Genomic DNA, 27,465 nt, shown 5'->3' with positions numbered 1-27,465 from the left:
ATTAAGCGGGTGCCCCGAAGAATATATATTCGACGAAATAAGGACCATCCTAAATATCAACCAAGCAAGAAGCATTCAGCATTACACGAACAGCACAAAAGTCCCGGCAACAATCACGTGGAAGAGTGCTCTAAATTTAAAATGTAAAATTAAATGGATCCTAAGAATATCGCTACAGTAGAAAGCTTTGAGAGAAACGTCTTTAAAAATAACGTACCGCAAACGTCGCGCGCACTGCACTCACAATGATTGTACTTCTTTTCTGTCAAAAACTAGTTCTTATAGTCCGTAGTTCACTTTTCCGTGAAGTTTTATAAGTGTCGTGTAAGTTCGCGGTTAAAGTAACAATTTAAAGTGTTAAGTGTTGCTTAGGTAAGAAAATAATAAATGAAAAAAAAATCTTACTATTTTCTGGACATCAGTACTAAAAAAAACATTGCTACGAGCTAATCCTATTGATAGTCGTACATCTCAAACATTCAGAACTAATAACGAGTAAAGGGCTTACATTATTGTTGTCCCGCAAGTTACATTATTGTTAGCAATAGTACTAACATTTTTACTCAATGGGTGCTACGAGTATTTATTTAGTGTACTCTAGGTATAGCAAACCTTGTAGTCACAGTAAATTTACTGCCATCTATCGACACACCATTAAAACTCATAATGAAAATGACATGTATAAAACTATCAAAATGTATATACAGGGTGATTCAGGAGACGTGAGCAGGACTAACACTGCGCATTTCGTAAATTATAAGCAACTGTTTCGTATCTGTATTAGTTAGGTTAACGTTAATTTTCTAGTCGTGTTGAAAAAAAAAGTTATTAGTTTATTTACGACATGCATGGTCACCCTAAAATAAGAATACTAAACTACAGATATTCTGTGTCAAATTGAATGTCATCACTGTCATCATGGTCTGGTTACTTTTGAAAACTCGTATCTCACTCAAGTTTGACAGCTTATTTTCTTCGTAATCAAAATGCTGTCATTACGGTTAAAGAGGTTTTATGTTTATTAATTAGGTATTGTAGGGTGACCATGATTGTAGAGAATTAAATTTGCCCTCACCAAAAAGTTAAAAAATAGGAAAAAGTGTGGTTGTTTCGCCTAAATACGACGGTGATCGATCAATTATCAGTTACTGAGTGTGCAGGATTAGTCCTGCTCACGTCTCATTAATCACCCGGTATATGGATAAATCCATGTTCTTTCACTGATACCTACTTATGTGTTAAAATTGTTAAATATGAAACGGTGTCGTCAACGCTATTTAGCCGTGCATAGGCCAAAAGGTGTGTACGCCATCTATCCGAGAATGACTTTTTATTGATTTCCGAGGCACGTTGTTTCCTTAGACTTTATCTTATCCGGCCTAAAGTGGGCACCACACATACATGCGACTTGTGACAAATTGGCCGCAGCGTGTTTCGCACTGTCCAGGATAGCGCCCAGTTTGTCTATAGAGAACACCAAAACAGCTTACTATGGATATTTCCACTCTATTCTTACGCAGGGTGTAGATCTCTGGTGCACTGCGGCAGATCGCGACAGAGTGTTTAAGATGCAAAAACGAGCCCTGCGTATAATTGATGGAAAACCATTTGACTATCCTGCTCAGTCTTTGTTTAAAAAACATAAAATTTTAACGTTACCGTCTGTATACATATTGACTGTGTGCATGTATGTAAGGTCAAATATACAAAATTACAAATCTAGCGCTAAAAATTGTGACACCTCGTCGCGAAGGCGACCACGATTACAAATCCCAAAGCATCGACTCGCTAAGTCTCGACGATCGCTTGACGTCATGGGACCGATTGCCTACAACTCCGTACCTAATGTCATCAAAGACTCGACTAGCGATGCAATATTCAAAAAGAAACTTAAATCCCTTCTAATAGATCAGGCATACTATCGTATTGCCGACTTTATGAGTGCGCCGGTGAGAAATTGACCCAGCACCGTTTGAGAAACAGGTTCTAGTACCCACCTACCTACAAATGTTAATACTTGTTTATTACTTGTATTTAATGATAAAAACATAATGTACCCAGTAGTTTTAAGTTTATGACGTGTAAAATGTAACTATGTTTATATTTACCAATAAAGTCTGTATTCTGTATTCTGTATTCTGTATTCTTATACCTTTAAACGAGCAATTCTTGTATATTTATTTATTTATTTATTTATTTATTTATTTATTTATTTATTTATTTATTTATTTATTTATATGTATATATATTTCGGGGATCTCGGGAACGGCTCTAACGATTTCGATGACATTTGGTATATGGGGGTTTACGGGGGCAAAAAATCGATCTAGCTAGGTTTTATCTCTGGGAAAACGTTCATTTTTGAGTTTTTATATGTTTACCGAGCAAAGCTCGGTCGCCCAGATATTTCATCTTATACGGAGTTGCATATGTCTTTGACTCTACAGTACTAGTCACTGTGTATCTAAATTCGCGCTGTCCTAGGGCGCTGTTCATGAGGGCAACAATGACGGAGCGTAGTAAATATATTACCAATCATTTAAACGCTCCAGTTCCCGCCATAACCAAATTTAACCGTCTGACTCACTAGAATGGCGATGCGAGCAGGGTACGCGTCGCCGCCGGTTTTGAGCAAACGCTCGCATGCTACTCGCCCGCGCTGACTGAAAACGAAGTAAACATGCCTTTTTACAATAACCTTCAGATTAAGAAGCCAGACATCAAATCTGCCTAAAGGAGGCGTATCCATTCACCAGGCACACAAGTTTTTACTACCGTTGCGCGAGTGTTAGTAAATGTGGAGAGGAACAAGCGGCGACACCGGTTCCGATACTAACTGCGCACGATAGCCATTCTAACCTCTTTAATATGTTCTGTGGTCTGACTAATGAATGGAATTTACACATAAATGGAGCATGGTCGGATTGGCGAGCCGTGGCAGCCGACAGACGGGCCATGGTTGAATGCACTAATTTAAAACACGTCCGTTTCAGTTTTCAGCACGCAACTGACAGCAGCGGCTGATGAGTTAGTTGTATTTTCAGGGTTCAGCCGTCAAAATGGCAACTAATTTTCAAGTCATCATCATCTTCCTCGCGTTGTCCCGGCATTTTGCTACGGCTCATGAGAACTTGGGGTCCGCTTGGCAACTAATCCCAGGAATTGGCGTATAGGCACTAGTTTTTACGAAAACGGCTGCCATCGCACCTTCCAACCCAGAGTGTGGTATAGTATAGCGAGACAGATGAGAATATTGAGTTAGTAGTAAACGGACCATTACATAGAGCGCATGTGTTTAATTTAATAATCTCTCTACTCCTCTCGTCACCTCATGGCGACCGTGACAGGACACGAACCTGCAATCTTCGGATATCTACAATCTTCAATCTGCAATCTTCGCCGGAAAAAGAATTGAGCTCTATTATGGGTGCCAAGTTCTAGTTTGCTTTGGGGCTAGGTACTTGTAACGCTTTTCGTAACCGTAGTAGGTGTAATAGCGTACGGAATCCTTTTTAGGGTTCCGTAGCCAAATGGCAAAAAACGGAACCCTTATAGATTCGTCATGTCTGTCTGTCTGTCCGTCTGTCCGTCTGTCCGTCCGTATGTCACAGCCACTTTTCTCCGAAACTATAAGAACTATACTGTTAAAACTTGGTAAGTAGATGTATTCTGTGAACCGCATTAAGATTTTCACACAAAAATAGAAAAAAAACAATAAATTTTTGGGGTTCCCCATACTTCGAACTGAAACTCAAAAATTTTTTTTTCATCAAACCCATACGTGTGGGGTATCTATGGATAGGTCTTCAAAAATGATATTGAGGTTTCTAATATCATTTTTTTCTAAACTGAATAGTTTGCGCGAGAGACACTTCCAAAGTGGTAAAATGTGTGTCCCCCCCCCTGTAACTTCTAAAATAAGAGAATGATAAAACTAAAAAAAATATATGATGTACATTACCATGTAAACTTCCACGGAAAATTGGTTTGAACGAGATCTAGTAAGTAGTTTTTTTTTTATACGTCATAAATCGCCTAAATACGGAACCCTTCATGGGCGAGTCCGACTCGCACTTGGCCGCTTTTATTTATGCTTACACCACATCACGCATTATGACCAGGTTTCACGAGTCGTTCAAATTCAGTTTGAATCAGATTGCAAAAAAATCAAACACTAAATAAATCCGCAACATTTCAGTGCCAACAGTAGACATGAGGTTAAAAAATAAACAGATTTATTTTCAAACTGAAATAGATGTTATATATTAAAGAAAAAGTGACGAAGCCCTCCAGTGGTGAAGGCAGGATTTATTTTCGTAAAGCCGTCATGATTTTTCACGTGAAAGCGAATCAATATATCAACACTTACAGTCTCCATCGCTGATTTTATTTAAATTAAGTGAGTTACTTTACGAAATTGTCTCGAATTAACGGACACAATGCAGCTTTTAACGACGGCAGGTCAGGTAAATAAACTGGAGTGGCTTCATTAGGGCTCATTTAGACGGTGCGAGAACTCGCATGCAAGTTTCATTACATTGCGTCATTTGATCGGTCGGCTGAATTGATGTAACCTCAATGGCCCACAATGTAACTAAAATCGTATACGAGTTCGTGCGCCGTCTAAATGAGCCCTTAGTGGTGCGTGTTTGAGCGTGAGTTCTTGACTAACTGTGTTTGGCCACCAGTTTGCCACTGACATTAAACGCTATCGAGAACGTAAATTACTTTCTATGCATCTCGCTCTTACTAGCATACTAGTGCGAGCGTGATGTATAGAAAGTAAATTACGTAGACGTTAGCTTATATGTCAGTTTTGATACTGTCAGTGACATGATATGGGTACTGAAGCAACGTTTGAACAGTACTCTTGCAAGATCTTGCATGTGATTTTCATTACATTGTATTTGGTCTTTGGTTTGGTATTTGGTCTATCGACTGAACTCATTGTACTCTGTAGTTAGCAATGTATCAAATATTGCATGCAAGTTGTTGAACCGTCTAAACGGGGTTAAATTTCACTGGTAAAGTGTCATTCAATAGAACTTGCTAAATATGTAAACAAAAGCTACTAGTGAATTGACATTCAGTGTCAATTTTGATATGGCGGTTTGTTTATATAGTTAGCAAGTTCTATTGAATGACACTTTACATGACAAACTTATACTTCGTAATTATAAAATCACACCCGGAGCTGTCTGGAGGACCATGATTGTCAATTACTACGACTCTGATTACATACGTACTTAATTAATTGCCTGTTGATGAATTTTGAGCGGCGTTTGTTTTTGATATTGGCATTTTAAAGTTGTGATGCCGTTTTAATTTGATGTATAAGTTTCCGATTGCAATTGATTGATAAGTTTAGTTCTTTAGCCATTTTGACGGCCCTTCATAATTTGTTTAGATTTTTTTTTTACATTTTTTTATGAACTTGCAAGATAGTCAAAGTGTAATGAAAGTAAACTCAATGGTAATGAACGGTTTGAACATTGGCAATAAAAAACCGGCCAAGTGCGAGTCAGACTCGCGCACGGAGGGATCCGCACCATCAACAAAAAAATAGAGCAAAAAAATAGTGTTTGTTGTATGGGAGCCCCCCTTAAATATATATTTTATTTAATTTTTAGTATATGTTGTTATAGCGGCAACAGAGATACATAATTTGTGATAATTTCAACTGTCTAGCTATCGCGGTTCATGAGATACAGCCTGGTGTCAGACGGACGGACGGACAGCGAAGTCTTAGTAATAGGGTCCCGTTTTTTACCCTTTGGATACGGAACCCTAAAAAATGACCCTACACATGCTAAATGGTTGCGCACTGTCCTATTTAAGAAGAATATCCTACAGCAGACGCTCCGGCTGTGTGTAGCGTGGTGGATAGGTATATATCTTCTAATGGACCCATACTTGTTGTTTTTCTATTAAACTAGCACAAGAAATCTTATCATAGTGCAGAGTCCTTAATGATAAGCGTTGTAATGTTACACAATTGTCAACAGTGGCACATAATCACTGCTATTTAAACGGGCCATTGGCCAGTTAGTCTCAAAGCAGACAATCATAATGACGAATTTATTGCTCTTCGTGGTTTTGAGTGTTTTCTTAGCATTGGGAGCATCTCAGCGTCGTCAAGAATTGTCTAGTTTTATCACTAATACAAACTTGGGTTCAATTGATCCTGTGACCGACAAAAAGATATTGAATGCTTTTGTACGAGCTAACCCTCAACTTCCCCAAGAACTGCGAGACACGACGTTGAACGGGTTGATCTACGTTTCTGCGAAATATCCGGATAATCATCGTGCTTCAATTGGCATCAGAACTGGACCGAGTTTGTATACTGGTAAGTGTTTTTGAAGTGAAAACTTCTTTAGCGGCGCTGTGCACTTTTTGAGGTGGGGAAAAAATGTTAAACTCGAGACAGCGTAAGACGATCACGTGACCGTAAGATTTAGATGGCCACTCATTTAGATGGCATTTAAATCAATAAAGAAATACTCAATGACATTACATGAAAAACTGTTACATGTAAAGTGTCATTCAATTGAACTTGCTAACTATGTAAACAAAAGTTACTAGTAAATTGACATTTAGTGTCAATTTTAGTATGGCGGTTTGTTTACATATGTAGTTAGCAAGTTCTATTGAATGACATTTTAATGTCATTGAGTTTTTCTTGATGTTTCATGAAAGTCACTAGTTTCATTCTAACTGGTATTAATATAACTCGAGTACTAACAGTGATGTGCTTAGGGGTTTCAAGTAATTAACGCTAACGCTAGATGGCGTTAACCTCAATTATACATACGGGTGTCGGTGTGTTGATAAATTATAGGTCTCACTCGGGTCACTAGCTCTCACAACTTTGCCCCCTTGTACAACAACTATTTTTATACCCACTTACATATTTTTTGCGAACGAAATGCATAATGACACGACTCGCAGAACATTTTGCGCGCACCAGTCAGACTGATTCTTGACATAAATATTTGCTGAAATTATACTCATGTTTTGTTCACCAGGATATGTGGAAGTTTTCTTCAACGGGGGCCCACTGCCAACCACGCCTTCATCTCCCCTGCACCATGGTTCGGGCAAACTTAACTTGTCGAGACTTACCAACTTAAACCTTAGTCTAGGTCTACAGAAGGGCGGTGTCCGCGTAACGGATGACCTAGAGGGACGCCAGGAAATAATACAGGCGTTCATGAATAAGAATCCTGGCCTACCAGCTGGTTTAGAAGGGGTACTAAAAGTGGGGAGGGTTACGAGGAACTCTGCGTCTTTGTATGTAGAGCAACCAAATTTTGATTACGAAGGTAACGTTAATGTGTCGTTGTAAATAAATAAAACAGGATCAGAAATAAGTTAAATGCAAAAGTATGTGTTATCGAAATTTGATATCTCTAGAATAAAAGATCGTTTGATATACAAAATCTCAAACATTTTATTTGTTTTTGAATAACTTTTCTTCAGATCTGCCTTTGTTTCTAATGTAAAATAATTAGCACTGCACTATGCTCACTCTAAAAGTACATGTAGACCGTGTGTTTAGATCGCCAAAGTGAGAATTCGCTGAGTCTGTCTGCCGTATGCGCCCGGAAAGGTCGGCCAAAATGGTTGCTTAGTGACCTATGGGACACAGCAAAGCGCAGAAATCAAAACAATTCGAATCAGAATTGGTATTTAATTCATTAGTCTAACATCATCATAAACCTGTCCATTAGGATTAGTTCATAGGTCCAAACCGGTCCGAAATAATGCGCACGCAACGATCCGAATATAACTTTAAGACCTAAATCCGTTTAGATGGGCATCGAAGCCTCCCTAATTCAATATCATGAATTCAACACATTAATAGATTATGGCGTACTATCGCCCATACTGTTAACTGTACATCGGTGGACCTTATGCTTTTTGTAATAAGGTCCGCCTATGTACAATAAGAAGTTTTGCTGTTTGTACGAGTCGATTTCGTACTCTTTAATCCCTTTTCAATATTCGGTAGGTATACTAGGTCCCTTTTTTTTTGCTATCGGAAAAAGAGGGAAAGTTTGGATGTCCGATTGCATATATCCAGGTTCAAATTCAATTCAGCAGATCGCAAATTCGTCGAAAACAGTATTGAGATTGGATTACTACAGACAGGCCAATTCAAACCTACACTGACATGAGAATTACATTTATCGTGTATCTCTTCCGCACCAATAGGCGCCGATAGGGTAATAAAGTCGTCGAACTCGTTGGGGGTATTAGTTGGCGTTGATAGTATATTACATACCATGTGCTACCAAATAAACATTGGCATAAATAAAATATTATGCTCATAAAAAAATTACGTGCATAACGATACAAAGTGTATAAAAATGCCCGGCCTTTAAAACATTCCAGCGCTGTAAAACTCCCGATAATGTCTTGTTAGCTACGATTTATCGCCCGGCTGCTATTAAGACCAAGTTTGCTTGCTGTGGCATTGCGCTAAAGCCTACCTAATTAATTTAATGCTATTCAGCTAGAAGAATGTGTATTTACCTATCAAAATCGATACACTTTCATAAATACTGACTTTATAATATAAACAAATTGGGCCAAGTTTTAGCTGACATTATTTTAAAGTAACTTTCCAATTGCAATAGCGTCGCTGCAGACTGCATTGCAGCAAGAAAGGTCAATTATAAAGGACATTTAATATAAAGGTGCTGCATTTACTATAAAGGATGGTTGCAATAAATAAATATGAATATGAATATGGATTACCTTTTCAGATGACAATCTAATCCATACCGAAAACATGAACATCTTTTTAGGGTTCCCTAGCCAAATGGCAAAAAAAGGAACCCTTATAGATTCGTCATGTCTGTCTGTTTGTCTGTCCGTCTGTCCGTCCGTATGTCACAGCTACTTTTTTCCGAAACTATAAGAACTATACTGTTGAAACTTGGTAAGTAGATGTATTCTGTGAACCGCATTAAGATTTTCATACAAAAATAGAAAAAAAAAACAAAAAATTTTGGGGGTTCCCCATACTTAGAACTGAAACTCAAAAAAATTTTTTCATCAAACCCATACGTGTGGGGTATCTATGGATAGGTCTTCAAAAATGATATTGAGGTTTCTAATATCATTTTTTTCTAAACTGAATAGTTTGCGCGAGAGACACTTCCAAAGTGGTAAAATGTGTCCCCCCCCCCTGTAACTTCTAAAATAAGAGAATGATAAAACTAAAAAAATATATGATGTACATTACCATGCAAACTTCCACCGAAAATTGGTTTGAACGAGATCTAGTACGTAATTTTTTTTAATACGTCAGTAATCCCCTAAATACGGAACCCTTCATGGGCGAGTCCGACTCGCACTTGGTCGGTTTTTTTTATTAAAACCGTATTACGCAGTGCACGCCGCGCAATCCAGCGCTGATGATGTCACGTACTACTAAAGACATCATTTTAACCCAATAAAGTAAAGGAAATTGCTCGGATTACCCGCTCGTAGTAAAAACTTCAGCCGTAAACACCCGCAAAGTGTTGAATGTCCTTATGAGAGCTAACTGAGGAATAAGCTCGAAGCCCATTTTGTTGGGTATTATGAGATTTCTTATACACGTGCCTAATTTGGGCGCGTCTGTTACCATCATCGTTTTGTACGGAATAGAGTTTTTTGAGTCACAAAATGTACGAAGTGCGATAATGCTTTTATTCTGTAAATAGTGGTCCCACAATGGCTGCCAACTGCTGCCATGTCCATCAGGCTGAATGGGTGACAGGGATAACATTAAAAAACTCTATCAGTACTATCAGTGTCCCTGTCACACGATGTTATAATACGTTATGCCAGTGCGAGACCACCATAGATTAGACTATACTAAGTTTTATAAGTAGATAGACTGATAATGAAGTTGAATTGCCGCCGAACTAACCTAACATTTATCAAATAAATACACTTCCTTATAATTAATTTAATTTATAGATAATATTTTCATGTTATAACTAACACGTGAAAAAAGTGAATGAAGTTGCCAGCGGTGTCATCGAGTTTTAAGTTTTTATTTGCGGCCAATTCTCCGAACATCACGTGAAAAGGTGGCTTCTTCAAGTGAAATAATGTCTCGTGCTAGGCATATCGTATACTTAATACAAATGGAACTTCACTTACTTACAGGTAGGTTCGTTTAATTTTGTAAGTACACTTCCTTTGTGATGAAAACGAGAAAGCGTGTTCCTCACAAAACCTTCGTTACTTGATGAGTGCGAGTCTACATCCGGTTCATAGATTTCCCAAAGGTAAAGCATATTTTATATACCTTGTAATTTAAGTAGCTGGTATTTTTTGACGGTGAAAAATGTTTCGAGTTTTTCTTACGAACCGTAGAAGTCACTGCATTGTACAGCGAGCTGCAAAATTGCATGGACACATTATGAATTAATTTAGTCATAAAGTGGCCATTTGCGGGATACCTGTTAAATAGTAAAGATAATTATATATGATATGTTGTTAATCATACTGTCTTGCTGTTATTACGTTTAGTTTATTTATGGTTTATAAAATAATATTTGTCCATTCAAAAGGAAAAAAAAATGTATAACTACTCAGTTCTGTTATTATCAGAGATCGACGGGGGAGAGCTACTGCCGTATTCGAACTTCAAGATATTCACAAGAGACGACACGTACTAGATCCATTCTAGATACGTTATGGTTTAGATTTCAACTAGTTCTCTTTTGTAGCTCAATTCGGGCAACCAATGTCACTTTTTCGTTAGATAGTGTTAGATATCTATTAGATGTGAATTGGATCTCTAAGTCATATCTTGTGGAAATCGTTCAAGAGTATCTCCAGAATCGCAGAAATGTCAAATTTGACAGGTTAGATCTTAAACATATCGTTATCGTGTCTTGGTGATGTCTAAAAGATATCTAGTAGATGTCTATTTAAAAATCCGAATCGGGCCCCTAGTTACCTTATAATTTGACAAGTCTTACGTCATGTTATGAGGAAAATAGCTCACCCCCGCCGATCTCCGATTATTATTTACGCACCCCAATTTCTGTCTCTGACTAAGATTAAAGCCCTTGCTACACGGTCGCCGACAAGCCCCCAGACCGCGTGGCCTTGGTCCGTCCCGGACCGTGTAGACAGTTGTTTCCAACAAAATTTCGTTTGACCTCCGGACGCCCTTGGCATGCGAGCGCGCGCCAGCGACCGCGGTCTGAGCGGTCGGTCCGGAACCGTGTAGCCGCCCGTCGCCAACCGCACTAGGCCATTTCGCTTGGAGGACGCGCCGTGTGCGCTCGTGTGGTTAATAGCCATGCCATGGGTACTCAGTAGCAATAATTCATCAAATACTTTCCTCTTCATTCTTAGAAAGTTATGTATGTCCCAGTAGCGTAGTCCAGCAAATTCATTAAGTTGAAATGACTCAACAAATGCCGTTTTCTGAGCCAGCGTTTCATTCATATACCCTTTTCTTTTTTACAAGCTTTTTATTAACTTGCAATATACCTAATGTAAGTATGTAAATATGTTTGTACGGGTCAAATCTTGCAAGTTAAATTAGACTCACTTTCTAGTTTCCGATAGAGCTGAAAATTTGCATACATATGTCGGGTGACAATGCATTATTATGGTACCATAGAGCTGATCTGATGATGGAGACGGGAGGTGGCCATAGCAACCCTGTGATAGAACAACGCGACCTAATTGTGTTTGGGGTTTTTAGAATTGTCTCGACGAGTATTAGTTGCCTGTGGAAAGAAAAGTACAGTCAGCGATAAAAGCTTGTACCAAAAATGAAATTTTTGACAAAAACTTATTTTTTTGTCATTGCACTAGTATGAGTAGGTTATGAAATTTGGCGCACCGGCCAATAAGTTTTGCCGCCCCAGAAGTCAAGGAAGAAAAACAAAATGCAATCCGCCAGGAGTGGCATACGCCGCCCTTAGGGCCATACACCACTGAGTAAGTGAGTAGGTACTAATGCCACGCCAACTTTCTGAAAGGTTACGGGCCATTTTGTGCGCTTGCAGTACGTGTTGTCCGTCCGCGATTTCTGAACACACTGTGGTCTGCCACCGTCTAGCCAGACAACTCAGACGGACCCACATACCAAGGACAGACCAAGGTCAGACGGTTAGTAGGCTTGTCGGCGACCGTGTAGCAAGGGCTTAATACATGTATTAGAACAAATTAAATTATTTTCAGAAAATATTTTAATTTGTTTTTTATATCAAGTAGATACACTACTATATAAATTATAAACTTTAAATAAATGTCATATACTAAGAAAAAGTGACTAAAGCCAAGGTAATAAGGCAATAATTTAATTTGTTCTAATACATTGATTGGCAGCGCCATCTCTCTCGCTAACTCGGTATCACCTGAGATGATTCAGTTAGAAGGTCGAACCATACTGTTCTACCTTAGAGGTGGCCAGGGGGCGCCATAAGCCTTCAGTAAGAAGTGGATACACTTGGAAAAATTCGACATATGCCGCTGTGGCCTAGTGGCCGAATGGCACAGGCACCTGCCGCGATAGCAGAGGACGCTGGTTCGATTCCAGCCTGGGGCACTGGAGGCCTTGGTCACTTTTTCTTAGTATATGACATTTATTTAAAGATTAATACATATTATAAAACCATTCAGCAAACGGTTATTATCTGAATGGTTTTATGATAAGTATGAATATTAACAATACGATGAACTTTTGAAACTTGTAAGTGATTGTTTGACTTATTATGTAAATTAGCTTACAAATACTTTCAGGTCTTTTCAGTCTGTAATCGTACAGTCGTCGTCTGTAGTACTGTCGTCTGTATTGTAACACAGCTTGGGACTTATGACCTGTGTTGTCCCTATATGCACGAATACGGGCTTTTAATTAAAGTTACCTGTACTTTATATACACAAGGGAGTCGTGGTCTCACCTGATTACATCTTTGAATGTGTATTTACGCGCACAATTTCACGGTGAATTTTCTATGAATTTGTTTAGACGTACTAACACATTTATATGCACACCAAATGAATACATATTATGTTGGAAGTTTGATCCTAGATATATTTAACTAGAGTTTGTAAAAGTAGATATATTTTACAAAAGGAAGTGTCGGAAGCCTCGGCCCGGACCCGGACCGTTCTAGGGTGAATCATCTTAACATATTAAATAATATCCTGAGGCATAAGTACCTACCTATATTCGACAGTAAAAATGAGAATAAACCGACAAAAATGGGCTTACACGGTGATAAAAGGCTTCTATTAATCCTTTTAAAAATGTTACAGTAACTTTCTGCTTGTATTTCAATTATTTTAAACCTGCGGACGCAGCACGGTTCCATTATAAGCCTGTCACTATGCTCGTCACTTTCGCACTTACATACTATTGTTAGAACGTGACAAGCATGGTGACAAGCGATACAAAAGAAATGGGACCGTGCTACGCCAAGTGAATCTTTTTTGCGAAAATGTGCTCTATGCTTGGCCAAAATTTGCCACATATTATACCTAACTAGAGTTTTGTAGATATTTTAGATGCTGTCTAATAGTTTTTAAATAAAACCTTATTCAGGTATCTCTAGTTAACTAAATAATAAACGGTTAAATACTTACGTCGTTATTCGTAAACGTCTGCTAAGTTAATCAGCTGATGATCGTCGTTTGTCCCTCTCTATGGCATAACGACAGATAGGGACAAACGACGATCAACTGGTTAAGTTAGCTGCCGTTTATGAACGCCATTATTTTTTACGTTTCTATCATTAATAATTATTATGAGACAATCAGAATATTTTGTTGATTTTTCAGGTTTTCTTGATTGATTGCCCGAGGGTCTCTATCATTAATCTTAAACTTTTAGCCTGAAATCTGAAAAAGGCTTTCAGATTAATGGCGCGGTAAGGCTGAATAATGCTTTAATTAGAAAATGCGGTAGGTACATAATATTAAAATACACATACAGGGCAATTCGAGTTTTAGTTATTCGATCTGTTTATATCAAAGCCACCATTTAACGTCTACCCGCAAGGTTTTAGCTAGTTTCACGGATTTAACAATCGGAAACACACTATTGCCTCCCGAGGCAAACAGAGATGCAATAAACCCTTGCGAGACGACTGTTACGCGCCCACTATCTTTAATAGCGCTTTATATTGCTACCACAGACTACACAGACACCGCATTATGAAGCGTTTACAAAGAACACGAGATCCACAATACATGTAGGGGCAACTTTACTTGGTGGGTTGATACTGTTCCTACTGTATATTAACGATTTACCAAATGTAACGACGTTCAAATGTACTATTTTCGCAGATGACCTGTCCGTCGTAATCCCTTGTCGTGACCCTAATACATATAACAAGGATATTAATGACACAATCCAAAACATTGTAACCTGGTTAAACGAGAATAATTTAAATGTCAATTTCCAAAAGACAACATTCATCCAATTTGTAAACAGAAATGCTGTCAAACAACCTCTCATAGTTACTTTTTCAAATCAAATTGTAACGGAGTCCGATCAGACTAAGTTTTTAGGTATATGCGTGGATGATACTTTATCTTGGAATGAGCATTATTAATAATAATAATAATATTCTTTATTGTGCACAATGAAAACATGATTAAATACAGCAAATTAACATAAAACTAAGCAACAACAGGCGGTCTTATCGCTAAAAAGCGATCTCTTCCATAATAAAGTATGTAGCAAAGTAAACTCGTTTGCATATGCCTTATGGAGGTTGACAAAAATTAGCAGTAAAGAGACTGCAATACAGGCGTATCACGGCTATGTTTGCTCTGTACTCAGGTATGGTATTCTTCTTTGGGGAAATTCTAGTTACGCAAACAAAGCGCTGTTAGCACAGAAACAGTGCATCAGAGCTATTTGTGATGTAGATATATTGACCTCATGCAGACCTCTATTTAGAAATATGAAACTTCTGACTATACCAAGCATGTATTTATATGAAATTTGTTTATTTGTTAGAGTGCATCCTGAACTTTTTACTACGTATAGGGACATTTGTCACTTTCATACAAGATACCCTAATCGTCTCGTCATACCTGCTAAAAAGACAGTATTATATGGAAAGAGCGCTTATTGTATGGCAATAAAAATTTATAACTGTCTCCAAGATGATCTGAAAGAATTACCACTTAGTCTTTTTAAGCGTAAACTTAAGAGTTGGTTGATACAGGAATGTTTTTATTCAATTGATGAATTTTTTGACTATTTCAAATATGACTAAATAGGTACTGACAATTGGAATTAGATTAAGTATGACATTTATATTTAGCGACATGTATAATACTAGATTTATTAGCATTATTAATACGAGTAGATGTAGCATAGCTCGTATTTGTGTTTTTGCATGCCAGTTGCTGGTGAAGTATGCATGTGCTTCTTAGTTACTAAGTCCATCTTTTGTACCATATTTTATGCAAAATAAAGATATTTGATATTATTTATTTATTTGGTGCTGCGAAATTTAAAAATCGGAAACAGACTATTGCCTCCCGAGGCAAACAAAGATGCAATAAACCTTAGCGAGACGACTGTTACGCGCCCACTATCTTTAATCGCGTTTTATATTGCTAGGTACCTACCACAGGCTACACAGACAGCGCATTATGAAGCGTACCTATACAAAGAGCATCGAGGTCACCCACACATACGTGCAACATTTCTTTGCTAGGAGGGATCAAAGTGGCACTTTTCTCTTCTAGGACACGATTTATTTTTTCATACCAATTTGTTTTTGGTTAAATAATATTTTGGAATATTACAATTCCCTCATAGTTGATGTGAAAAGCAGTATTTTTCACATGGTAGCAAAATTATTGCCACCTTGGGTGTTAACACTTGAATCCCTCATTACGCTCAGGATTCTATTTTAGAGTCCCTCGCTACGCCGAGGATTCAATTGTAGAATCCTTCGCTTCGTTCAGGATCTAATGTAGGCCCTCGCCGTACGTATGTCATTTTGCTCCCTTGTGACACAATCTCCTATCACCAGTATCACCACATCGTCGTCGTGCGTTATGTGCTTCATCTAGTATATGTGATCTGTGATTGCTACATCTGTCGCTTTGAGCTGGTAGCCTTTTATTTAAAGCTTGATGTTTGTTCAGTAAATGGTACAAAGGTTGCTCGAGTGTTTTAAATCAATATGGTGAAACGGCTTGGAAAATGTTCTTATGTAGTGTCCCACGCAGTTAAGTTTAACACACTTTACTGTGGTGGCTGACTATGAAACCGTCTTAATGAAATTGATAATTGTAAGTCGGCCTTAAAGACTTTCATACCTAATCAATAAAACGTTTAACGTCTACGTAAACTTTTGACGTTTTGAAAAAACATACTGAGTCAATTTTGAAATACATAGTAGATTGTGTCACAGTAGGAGCAAAATTACATATTAACGGCGAGAGTGTACCCACATAAAATCCTGAACGAAGCGATGGATTCTACAACAGAATCCCAAGAGAATTTAAGCGAGGGATTCTAAAATATAATCCTGAGCGTAGTAAGGGATTCAAGTGTTAACGCCCAAGCTGGAAATAATTTTCCTACAATATCACATTGCTTTTCACATCACCTATGAGGAAATTATTATGTTCTAAAATATTATTTTAGTAAAAAAAAGTATGCAGAAACATAAATAAAAATTGTGCCCTAGAACAGAAAAATGCAACTCTGATCCCTCCTAGCAAGGAAGAAATTTCCACTTTGATCACTAGCATGGCAGAAAAATACCCTTTTTCGAATAGGTGATGTGAAATAGTTATTTTCGATACAAGTGCGAAAAAGAGGAAATTCGAAACGAGTGGCGATAAATTAAAACACGACCGAAGGGAGTGTTTTTAATCCACACGAGTTGCGAATTACCTGTTCGCACGTGTATCGAACAACGTTTTACAGTACATATGACACTTTAAAGTTTCGACATCGCACGAAAAGTGCTATTTTACGCACTAGTGCGGAAAAATAGCCCCATATGTACTGTAAAGTCTTTTACAGTACATATGGGGCTACTTTTCCGCACTAGTGCGTAAAATAGCACTTTTCGTGCGATGTCGAAACTTTAAAGTGCCATATGTAGGTACTGTAAAACGTTGTTCGACACACGTGCGAAAAGGTAATTCGCAACTCGTGTCGATTTAAAACACTCCCTTCGGTCATGTTTTAATTTATCGCCACTCGTTTCGAATTTCCTCTTTTTCGCACTTGTATCGAACATAACTATTTTCTTCTTTCTGCTGGAATCACGCGAAAACTATCTGCACACCGGCGTCCAAGCACTTGTCGTGTATTAACGAAGCAGCAACAATCTGAGGCGATATCTCGATAATTTATGGCCCCACCAGGTGTCACCCTGAAGACAAATTTACATAACGGGTAGGGGCACACGTAAATTTATAGCTACGCGTATTTCGTTGCCTCTGAATTCGGTCAAGCGTGAGGTATAGTTTGTGTTGGCAGTTCCGTCTGTCCCTAGAATTTAAAACGTAGTTGAGGTATGCTGAATTGTTGATGTGAGAAGTTTTGCACATAGAAAAACTACCATAACTTAATTGCAGGTTACCTTTTAAATATTAACCGCCTTATTAATTTATGTTTTATCCCTTTCTTACATATACATAAGTTACAATGAGAGATCAAGACAAACGATTAAGCTAAGAGCCAACCAGGAGTGGTCATTTCTCCATACAAAGGTACTCGACTGTTTCCTCCGTGGGGTTTGAAGCTAGAGCAATGATTTTTTCAACACAGAATAATATTGTCAATATCTGTGTCGGACCGTTTTGCTTTTTTTTATATTTTTGTTTTTTAAGGCGCTAGAGCCAAAAATAGCCAAAATGGTCTAATTGACTATGCCGCAATGAGAGGTGTGGTATTCAAAACTGATATCAATTAGCCAAAAAAGCAAAACGGTCCGACAAAGATAATTTAATTACCATTTAGATCTCAAAATTTCGTGGAGAAGGAAATAGTCGAGTACGAAACCTCGTTTTTTGAGATTTTTATGCAGGGTTTTTCGCCTTGTCCTTATCGCACTAGTTTTAGGAGCCGCTTCCATTAGCGAGACGGGTATGTTTACCTAAAATATTTAAATCTCAGCTCCCGTATCCTCTTAAACTCTTAAGGATTGTAGTGCGTTTATGAATCACGCCATGAGAATTCATTTGTTCATTTATTACGTGAACGCAACATAATAAATTAGTACACGGATCAAACACAAAACTGTGTTCGCGTCTATCCTGTAGAAAACTTGTGTGTTCATCCGAACTGTACAGTTTTCTCACCTGTGACCAATTAAATAGTTAACAGCTTGTGAGCATGTAGGTAATGATTTTATCATACTTATCGAAATAAAAGGAGTACCTTTTCACGTGGATAAGGTTAGGGTTAAATAAGAAAATTAACCTTTATAGCCCTTAACTTTTGGGTATGTCTACAAGAAAGACGCGAGTACATTTTTTTATTTGACCCCCACGGGAATAAATTTATTCCCCACGGATCCCTATAATAAGCCGATGAATAACTGATAATGAGTTCGTTTCCCCGTAAACCCCCAAGGGAAAATAATATCATGATATAAATTAAGGAATTTAATGCCGATACGGTAATAAACAAGAAGTTTATACAAGCGAAATTCGATCGTATTATTTAATGGCATAATGAGCGAGACAGCAATATAATTACGCGCGTGCGATAGAGATAGGAACAGACGGGGCTATGTACGAAATTCTTCGTGCTAAGCGTCCTTTCTTTACAAGTACCTAATATTAATATCACCACATAGTATAAAACAAAGTTGCTTCCCGCTGTCTGTCCATATGTATGCTTAGATCTTTAAAACTACGCATCGGATTTTGATGCGGTTTTTGAAGTGAAAACTTCTTTAGCGGCGCTGTGCACTTATTGAGGTGGAGAAAAAAAATTTAAACTCGCGACAGATCACGTGACCGTAAGACACGTGACCTGATCGAAAAACTTACAATGTCATTGAGTTTTTTTTTATTGTTTTAAATGCCATCTGGTGAGTTTTCATCTAACTGGTATTAATATAACTCAAGTACTAACAGAGGGTTTCAAGTAATGCGACGAAATAACGCTGGATGGCGTTAACCTCAATTATACATAGTGCTGCAATTAGGGCTTGCAAATATTCGAAACTTTCAGATATTCGAATATTCGACTTTTTCTGACGACGTATTCGAATATTCGAATAATTATTCGAATATTATAAAAAATAAGAAAAGGAACGAGAAATCGGTTTATTATCGTTTTATTCAAAAGCTTTTTTCACATATTGCTAAAACTAAGGATATTTGGCAGAAATCCACTTAATTGACTAGATTTTATCATCCTACTATTTATAAGATGCCCACATTTATAAAAACAAGTAAAACGCCAAAATTAGACGTATTTAATATTTCTAGATAAATCTTATTATAAATGCGTCGTTGCGTGAAATAATATAACTTTAACCATCCAAACACCTAGGTAGTAGGTAATTATTTTCCGATTTAAATTAACTTGTAATCACTCAGAGGCCTGTAAAAAGGCCTTTAATTTCATTTTATTTTGAATCTTTATTGACTTTATTTGTTTTGGCAAGTTATTATTCCTAATGGTCGGCTAATTATATAATATTGGAATATTTAAGGGAAAAAGTTAGTTGAGTACTGGGTGGATTATTCGTCAGCTAAAGGTGCATGGTTAGATTACCAAGTTGGGCAGGTTTGGTATGATTAAATTTGAGAATTGCGATAAGTGGCAAGGTTTAGACTTCAAAAATTCGCTTAACGTACGCTTGTACTGAATAAACAGAATGACCCTTTTCACCCTTTAACTTAAAACTTACGCACCGTAAAAATAACATACTTTTTGATTTCGTTTTCTTTTAAATTGAGTTAGGTTTCACTGTATTCACGAAGTCTATCGAGAGGAATACAGTAAAAATATAATTTCCTTCGTATTTGGGTACCTACCGACCCTACCGTTCCTCATTCACTGTAAATACCCATAAAACACACAGAAACTGTAACTACAGCGGATGACATAGATTTTTTTATAGTAATAAAAAATATTCGAATATTCGAAACCTGAGCGGCCGAATATTCGAATATCAAAACAGGTCGAATATTCGACAAATTCGAATATTCGAATATTCGAATTGCAAGCCCTAGCTGCAATAGTGACTGAGTTTTCACTTCTGCCAGCACTTCCAGAGTGCAACCCGTTGTTTTTTTTTAATAGATAGAGTGATTCAAGCCTTCTTCTTGATGTATAATTTGTTAACCCATCTTTATGTATAATTTGTTAACCCGTGCGAAGCCGGAGCGGGTCGCTAAGTAGTAAGATATAATTTTTAACGTCGGAATGCAGGTCGTAGAACCTAATGTCATTTTTTGCAAACGCAGCTAAATAAGAGAGAACGTTTTTCTTAAACTTGAATGATGTCTGTGACGTGTCACGTGTTCAGGGGCAATTAGCGAAAACCCGCAGTGTATGAAATATTAAGCCTATTAATTAAGGGGGATCACAAAAGACTCGCGGGATAAGCGCGAATGGCAAAGCCTCCCGATCTTAAGGGCAAAGGGAACGATGTTACTCATGTACTCGCTTCTCCATACAAACGGACATTTTCCTGTCTGGATGTATTATAGAAAATATTTTATTAAAATGGCTATAGTTTTTATTTGATGTTTTTATTAAGCTCTACTTTCACGTTTTTTTGGACCCGTGGCCCACGCTGCAATACTGCTGCGGTAATGCAGCCGACTGCATTTTTTCAGAGAACATGAATTTTCATATAAATTTCTCGATAAAATAAAATGAAGTTTTCTTTCGTTTCTTTTGCACAGAAGTATTTCTACAATGCCAAACACTTGTTCGGTAGTTTTACTCGTCCTATAGGCCAAAACAAATTATACATTTGATGTCAAAATGGTGTCATTAGTCATTATGACAACATTGTTATTATAATTATTCACACGTGAATTTATTTTTAGTACAGTGAGTAGCAGAAGTTTCTAAGCGGGCCAGGTATTCATAATGACGCAACTTTATTGTTAAGAGAATAAGAGCGTGTCAAGGTAATTTTGAACACCTCACCCGCTTAGCAACTTCTGCTGCTGCGTACATAATACGGGCGAGGACCGTATGATCTGCTACGTCATGTGATAGCCTGATAAGCCCCATGGCACACGTTCATAAGTGATGCTAAATTTTGAAAAAATAGTTTGTAATGAACAAGTAAATTAATGTAATTGTGGACCGTCCGTCTTTACGCTAAGGTTGATATTCTTTTGTATCACTATATTGTACTACAGTTGGCCGTAACTGGTGATCAATTTACGCCACTGTCTTAACAGTCACCATGGCTCAGCGGGCTTTTGGCAGATACCTTTAGAGGACAGTAGTAAGGAGAAAACGGCTTTTGCGGTCATGGGAAGAGGTCTTTTTCAATTTAAGGTTATGCCCTTTGGTCTCGTAAATGCATCGCAGACCCAACAGAGGCTCATGGACATTTTGTTTCATGCAGAAGGTGATAAGGTTTGGGCCTACCTTGACGACATTGTGATATGTTCAGCCAGTTTTGATGAACATGTGGTTCTTTTGAGGAAAGTTATGTCAAGGTTGAAGGATGCTAACTTAACAATCAACGTCGACAAATGCAGGTTTGCAAGGCCTAGTCTGCGGTATCTGGGCTATATTGTAGACAAGGATGGTCTCAGAACAGATCCAGGAAAGGTAGAGGCGATTTTAAATTTTCCTAGACCAAGAACCTTTACGGAATTAAAACGATTTATAGGACTCGCCAGCTGGTACAGACGATTTGTGAAAGATTTTGCAGAGGTGGCAGCGCCATTACATGATCTAACAAAAGGTAAGAAGACGAAGAAGCTAACTTGGACAGAAGAAGCAGAAGCAGCATGGTCAAATCTTAAGACATTGCTTACGTCAACTCCGGTTGTAACTTGTCCAGATTATACAAAACCGTTCATCATTCAATGTGATGCCTCAAACACGGGGGTGGGGGCAGTTCTGTGCCAGAAATCGGATGGTGAGGAGCGTCCGGTGGCGTATTTGAGTCGGAAATTGAATGATCAGGAAATGAAGTACTCGGCTTCGGAACGAGAGCTGTTGAGTGTAGTTTATGCGGTAGAGAAATTTAGATCATACGTAGATGGCACACATTTTACAGTCGTAACCGACCATAGCGCATTACTTTGGTTGCATAAAATGAAGGACCCGCATGGGAGGTTGGCGCGCTGGGCCATGAAATTGCAGCAGTTTGATTTTGAGATTATTCATAGACCAGGGAAATGTCATACAGTGCCGGATGCATTGTCCCGAGGGGTAGCACAGCCGGATTGTGAAATAAATCTCATCGAAGTCACCGATGAACATAAGGATGTATGGTATAAGGATAAATTAGCAAAGGTTTCAGCAGATGGTCATAATTCGGATTGGAAAGCTTCTGACGGACTTCTGTACAGGAAGATACGGATGAAGCAGTTTCCGAATAAGGAGGACGAATGGAAGTTGTTTGTGCCAGAATTGTTACGCGCAAAGGTTCTCCAGGAATGCCATGACACTCCAACATCTGGTCATTTGGGAATAAGAAAAACCTTATTTAGGATTAAACAGAAGTTTTACTGGCATAACATGTTAGAGGACGTTAAGCAGTATGTGAATGAATGTGATTGTTGTGCCAGTCGTAAGGTTTCACAGAAATTGCCTTTAGGTCATATGGGGCAGCATAGGGAAATCAAAGGCCCATGGCAAGAAATTGCTATGGATTATATGGGCCCTTTTCCTAAAAGCAAAAAATGTAATACTATGTTATTAGTTATTACTTGTGTTTTTAGTAAATTCACCTTGCTGTTTCCTCTGCGTACGGGCAAAGCTGATAAATTGTGTGAGATTGTAGAGAAACAATTCTTGCTTTACGGTGCTCCGAAGGTTATTGTATGTGATAACGGGAAACAATTTGGGTCTCAACTTTTTAAGGAACTGGCCATGAAGTATAATGTGAGGATTTCGTACACCCCAAATTATCATCCACAGAGTAACCCGACAGAGAGGGTCAACCGCGTTATTGGTACAATGATCTCATCATATATAAGCTCTAAAAATCATAATGAATGGGATAGTCATTTAGATGAGTTAGGTCATGCGATAAGAACCGCGGTGCATGAAACGACTGAGTATACTCCGTCTTATTTGTTTTTAGGTTGGGAGACCTCAGTCTCAAATTTGGCAGTGCCTATTAAACTAACGCCATCAAGGTCGGAACTAGGGGCAGTTGATGCAATAGATAGGACATATTATATAGAGAATCTTAAAGCCAGACATGAAGTTTTTAAACAGGTGCAAGCAAAATTAAGAATGGGTCACTTCAGGAGCAGTAATCACTATAATGCTAAAAGGCGAGATGAAACATTTCAGTTAGGAGATATAGTCTGGAGACGTACTAAATGTCTGTCGAATGCCAATAAAAAGTTCATGGCTAAGCTGGCGCCTAAATTCGAGAAAGCAATTATTGTTGAGAAATTGTCAGACATTGTTTTTAGATTAAATAATAAATACGGTAAGAACATAGGGGTCTGGCACATTAAAGACCTCAAGCCTTATTTTGTAAAAAATAAATAAATGGAATTTATTTATTTTATTGAGGGAGGGGGCATGTAATGAACAAGTAAATTAATGTAATTGTGGACCGTCCGTCTTTACGCTAAGGTTGATATTCTTTTGTATCACTATATTGTACTACAGTTGGCCGTAACTGGTGATCAATTTACGCCACTGTCTTAACAGTCACCATGGCTCAGCGGTAGGCGCTCAGACTAGCGAACGGGAGGTCCGAGGTTCAAACCCCGCAGTGCATAAACTTTTTCCTAGTTTTATATGTTTATTTTAAAGAACAAGTTTCTTTGTTTAGTTGTTGTTCGATGCATGAGGGGAGACTTGAAATAGAATTCAAACACGAAACACGTATCCTCTACTGGTGCAGTGATTAAGATTTCCGAAATAGCTTACCGAAATATATGGACATAAATCTGGATATCCCACTAGTGAGAGTGATTACCTTTTTGAAATTAAGTGTCATAATATTCCACAAAAGGGGTAAGTCGTAGTGTAAGATATATGTAAAAACCAAATATCAGATTTAACGTTAATTAGTTTTGCACACAGGTTTTGCAACTATTATAAATGTAATTCTATTCCTTTTAGCGTAACGCAATGCCCTTTTTGATGGACGCACAACAGAGTGCGCAGAGACTGAGCTAGTCACAAAGGCAGCGGGTAGGCAGAGAAACCCTATCGAACACCAGATTAAATCTCTCCTGGCGCCCTCGTAGTTTAAGTCTAGGTTTCATTAGTAAATAAACATTTAGTCAGTAATTTATATTTTATATTATTTTAACTCCCTCGACAACACATAACAAGTTAAAAAAAATCTCCGATAGCACCTAAAAAGTACCTCTGCCGATGACAAAAAAAGTGAAATTAAGTCATCTGATACCTACATTGTTGAGACTAGTGGGAACAGGTAGGATTTCATATGTAGCTTCAGAAATTACTCGTCTGCCAGTTCCTGGGCTATAACCGCCAAAATCTAATTTCGCAAATTGCGGGCATTTTTCTCTGTCACTCTAATTACGCATGCATCGGAGTAAAAGATCCCCGCAATTTGCGAATTTCGGTTTTCGCAGTAGCCACTCTATATGGCAGGAAGTGCGTCTGCCGGGCACTTTAAAGGTACGAAAAAAGTGATATTTACGTCATCTGATACCTAGGTGAGACCAGTGGCACCAGAGAAATTTTCATGTAGCTTCAGAAAACACTGCCAGCTTTCAAATGGCCGGAAGTGAGTCTGCCGAGCATTTTAAAGTAACGCCATCAGTAGATGTAGAAAGGTACGTTGAGATGGTTTGGACACGTGGAAAGAATGAGTGAAAGAAGGCTGAGAAATAGTGTATAAGGGAGAAGTAGAAGAGGGAGTTGGAAGAGGCAGACCTCGGCGGACTTTCTCTGATTAGATCGGGGAAATCCTGAAGAAAGGCCGGGTCAAGAGAACCCTAAACCGGCGAGCGTGTATGAGGAATGTTATGAAAGTAATGGAAGAGAAAGAGGTATGTTAGGATCGTAGCAAGTGGGTATCCGTGGTCTCTGCCTACCCCTCCGGGAAATAGGCGTGATTATATGTCTTTAAAGTGATTTCTGAAGCTACATAGATAGGTAAGTTTATGTTACCACTGCGGAGCCTCCATCGTTTGACTTTGAATCGATTCATTATACAATGTTTTTGTAGGAGTAATACCGTTTTAATTGGCTATTACGAGCTCTCGTGGGCGATTTAAAATATTGGCAAACGAGTATTATTGGCAAATCTTTAGGTCTGAAAATATCTTTAACGATGTTTATCATCATCGAGGTACAAAATAATTGGGTACCAAATATTTAGTAATTCTCCGGGACCAATTAGGCTTTGTGCTAATTTTTTTTTTGGAACCGGTTATCAAAATCAAAATATACAAGCGTACCGAAAACCTGCTCAATATTGCTTATTGCCAAACAAAATAGTCATCATTAGTATTTAGACTAAACCAATGCCGTAAATAGCCTACACGTACCTTCTTTATAATATTTTATCATAATGAACATGGTCACAATGATTATAAATTATTATTATAATATAAAGTGACATTCTGTGTAAACAAACCGCCATATTAAAATTGTCTCTAAATGTCAATTTACTAGTGACTTTTGTTAACATAGTTAGCAATTTCTATATAAGCTTATCTTATACCTTTAAACGAGCAATTCTTATACATTTATTTATTTATTTATATATATTTTGAGGATCTCGGAAACGGGGTTTTCAGGAGCGAAAAATCGATCCAGCTAGGGGTTATCTCTGGAAAACGCGCATTTTCGTGTTTTTATATGTTTTCCGAGCAAAGCTCGGTCTCCCAGATATTAACACTTTAATTATGAATTTGAACATTGTCTGATAATAAAGTGACTTTTGTACTAAGATGCTACTTTTTAGAAGGCACTTGATTATTCGAATTGTGAATTCTATCATCTGTCAACATTATGGAGAAGCATCAGTAAACACACAAACAGCAAACAACAAGCTTAATCTTAACACTGATTTAAACTTTCACGATTTTTACACATTATTAAATTATACAACGGGACTTAATCGTGTATCTAAGTTTTAAGATTTACCTCCGACGTTTCGAGGACGGCGTTGTCCCCGTGGTCTCGGAGAAGACTGGCTTAAGTTGACATCAGCATCTTCTAACCGCGCGAGTTTTTCGAACTACCCCGCACTTGGTCTTGTTTATCGCAAAACCTAGTGCGCAAAACGTTCAAGCTTCTCCGAGACCACGGGGACAATGCCGTCCTCGAAACGTCGGAGGTAAATTTTAAAACTTAGTACGCGATTAAGGGCCACCCCACATCTAGCGTCTTTCGAGCTTCGGCGTCTGGTCAGCGCTATGGAAAATGACGTCGCTGCGCAGTTGCTTCGACGTTGCGTCGAGCAGCGGCCATAGAGTTGTAGACGCCGACGCTCGAAAGACGCTAGATGTGGGGTGGCCCTAAGTCCCGTTGTACAATTTAATAATAAGCTTAATCTTGGTCGTTTTTGTGGCTCGTTTATATAATACAACATTAATTGAACTTTTCATTTTAATTACAGCCCCAATTCCTGAGCGTACGCTGCGGTCGTGCTGAAGAATTCATTAGACATGTACTGAGATGATGTACTCTGTCTCTATTGTTTCCCATAAAGTTTTAAGTCATAATGTATTGTTTGTAGGCATTTTCGTTTGTCATAATTTGGTTTTTCTCAGAAACGCGTAACTTTTCAGAATTGCGTTAAAACAAACCTAACCTAACATATCTATAGGATAACCTTACGAAAATCCTGAAACGTAAACGGTTTCAGAATTATAACTAATGATAATCTGATAATCATTACTTTATCAATAATTATTAGAGATGCAACGGATAGTTGTTTGGCCGGATACCGGATACCGGATATCCGGCCTGGACACTGGCCGAATATCTGGTATCCGGCCGCCGGATATTCGGCCGGCGGAACTATACCTATATTTTGAGTTTTGCAGGTAGTGAACGTTCGCGCGGACACATTTCTAGGATCGTAACGGGTTTTAAGTTTTATCATGTGATTTACGTAGTAAGTTCGTTTATAGTTACAAGTGCGCGCGCGTATTTTTGTGTAAACAAATAAGTGTATTGTGTGACATTGGTTACGTATTCATTTCTATCTACTGTGTCGTTAGCATTATGATTATGACCGTGACTGTTTCTTAGATTCCATTTTTTACCCCAATATGTGTTAATTTTACTATCCGGTATCCGGCCGGATAGTAAGATACTATCCGGTATCCGGCCGGATACTA

General features: G+C 38.1%; 1 long non-coding RNA gene across 1 annotated transcript; it reads left to right on the top strand.

The window, feature by feature from the left end:
• Nucleotides 1–3,580: 3,580 nt before the first annotated feature.
• LOC134650168 (uncharacterized) lies at nt 3,581–9,318 on the top strand. Its single transcript, XR_010097028.1, has 2 exons — nt 3,581–3,643; nt 8,956–9,318. It is a non-coding gene; the product is annotated as an uncharacterized LOC134650168 (long non-coding RNA).
• Nucleotides 9,319–27,465: the final 18,147 nt, after the last annotated feature.

Source organism: Cydia amplana, chromosome 8 (assembly GCF_948474715.1).
Source record: "Cydia amplana chromosome 8, ilCydAmpl1.1, whole genome shotgun sequence".
NCBI lineage: Eukaryota > Metazoa > Arthropoda > Insecta > Lepidoptera > Tortricidae > Cydia > Cydia amplana.
Note: the sequence above shows the minus strand (reverse complement) of the source record. Positions and strands in the feature narration are given on the sequence as shown.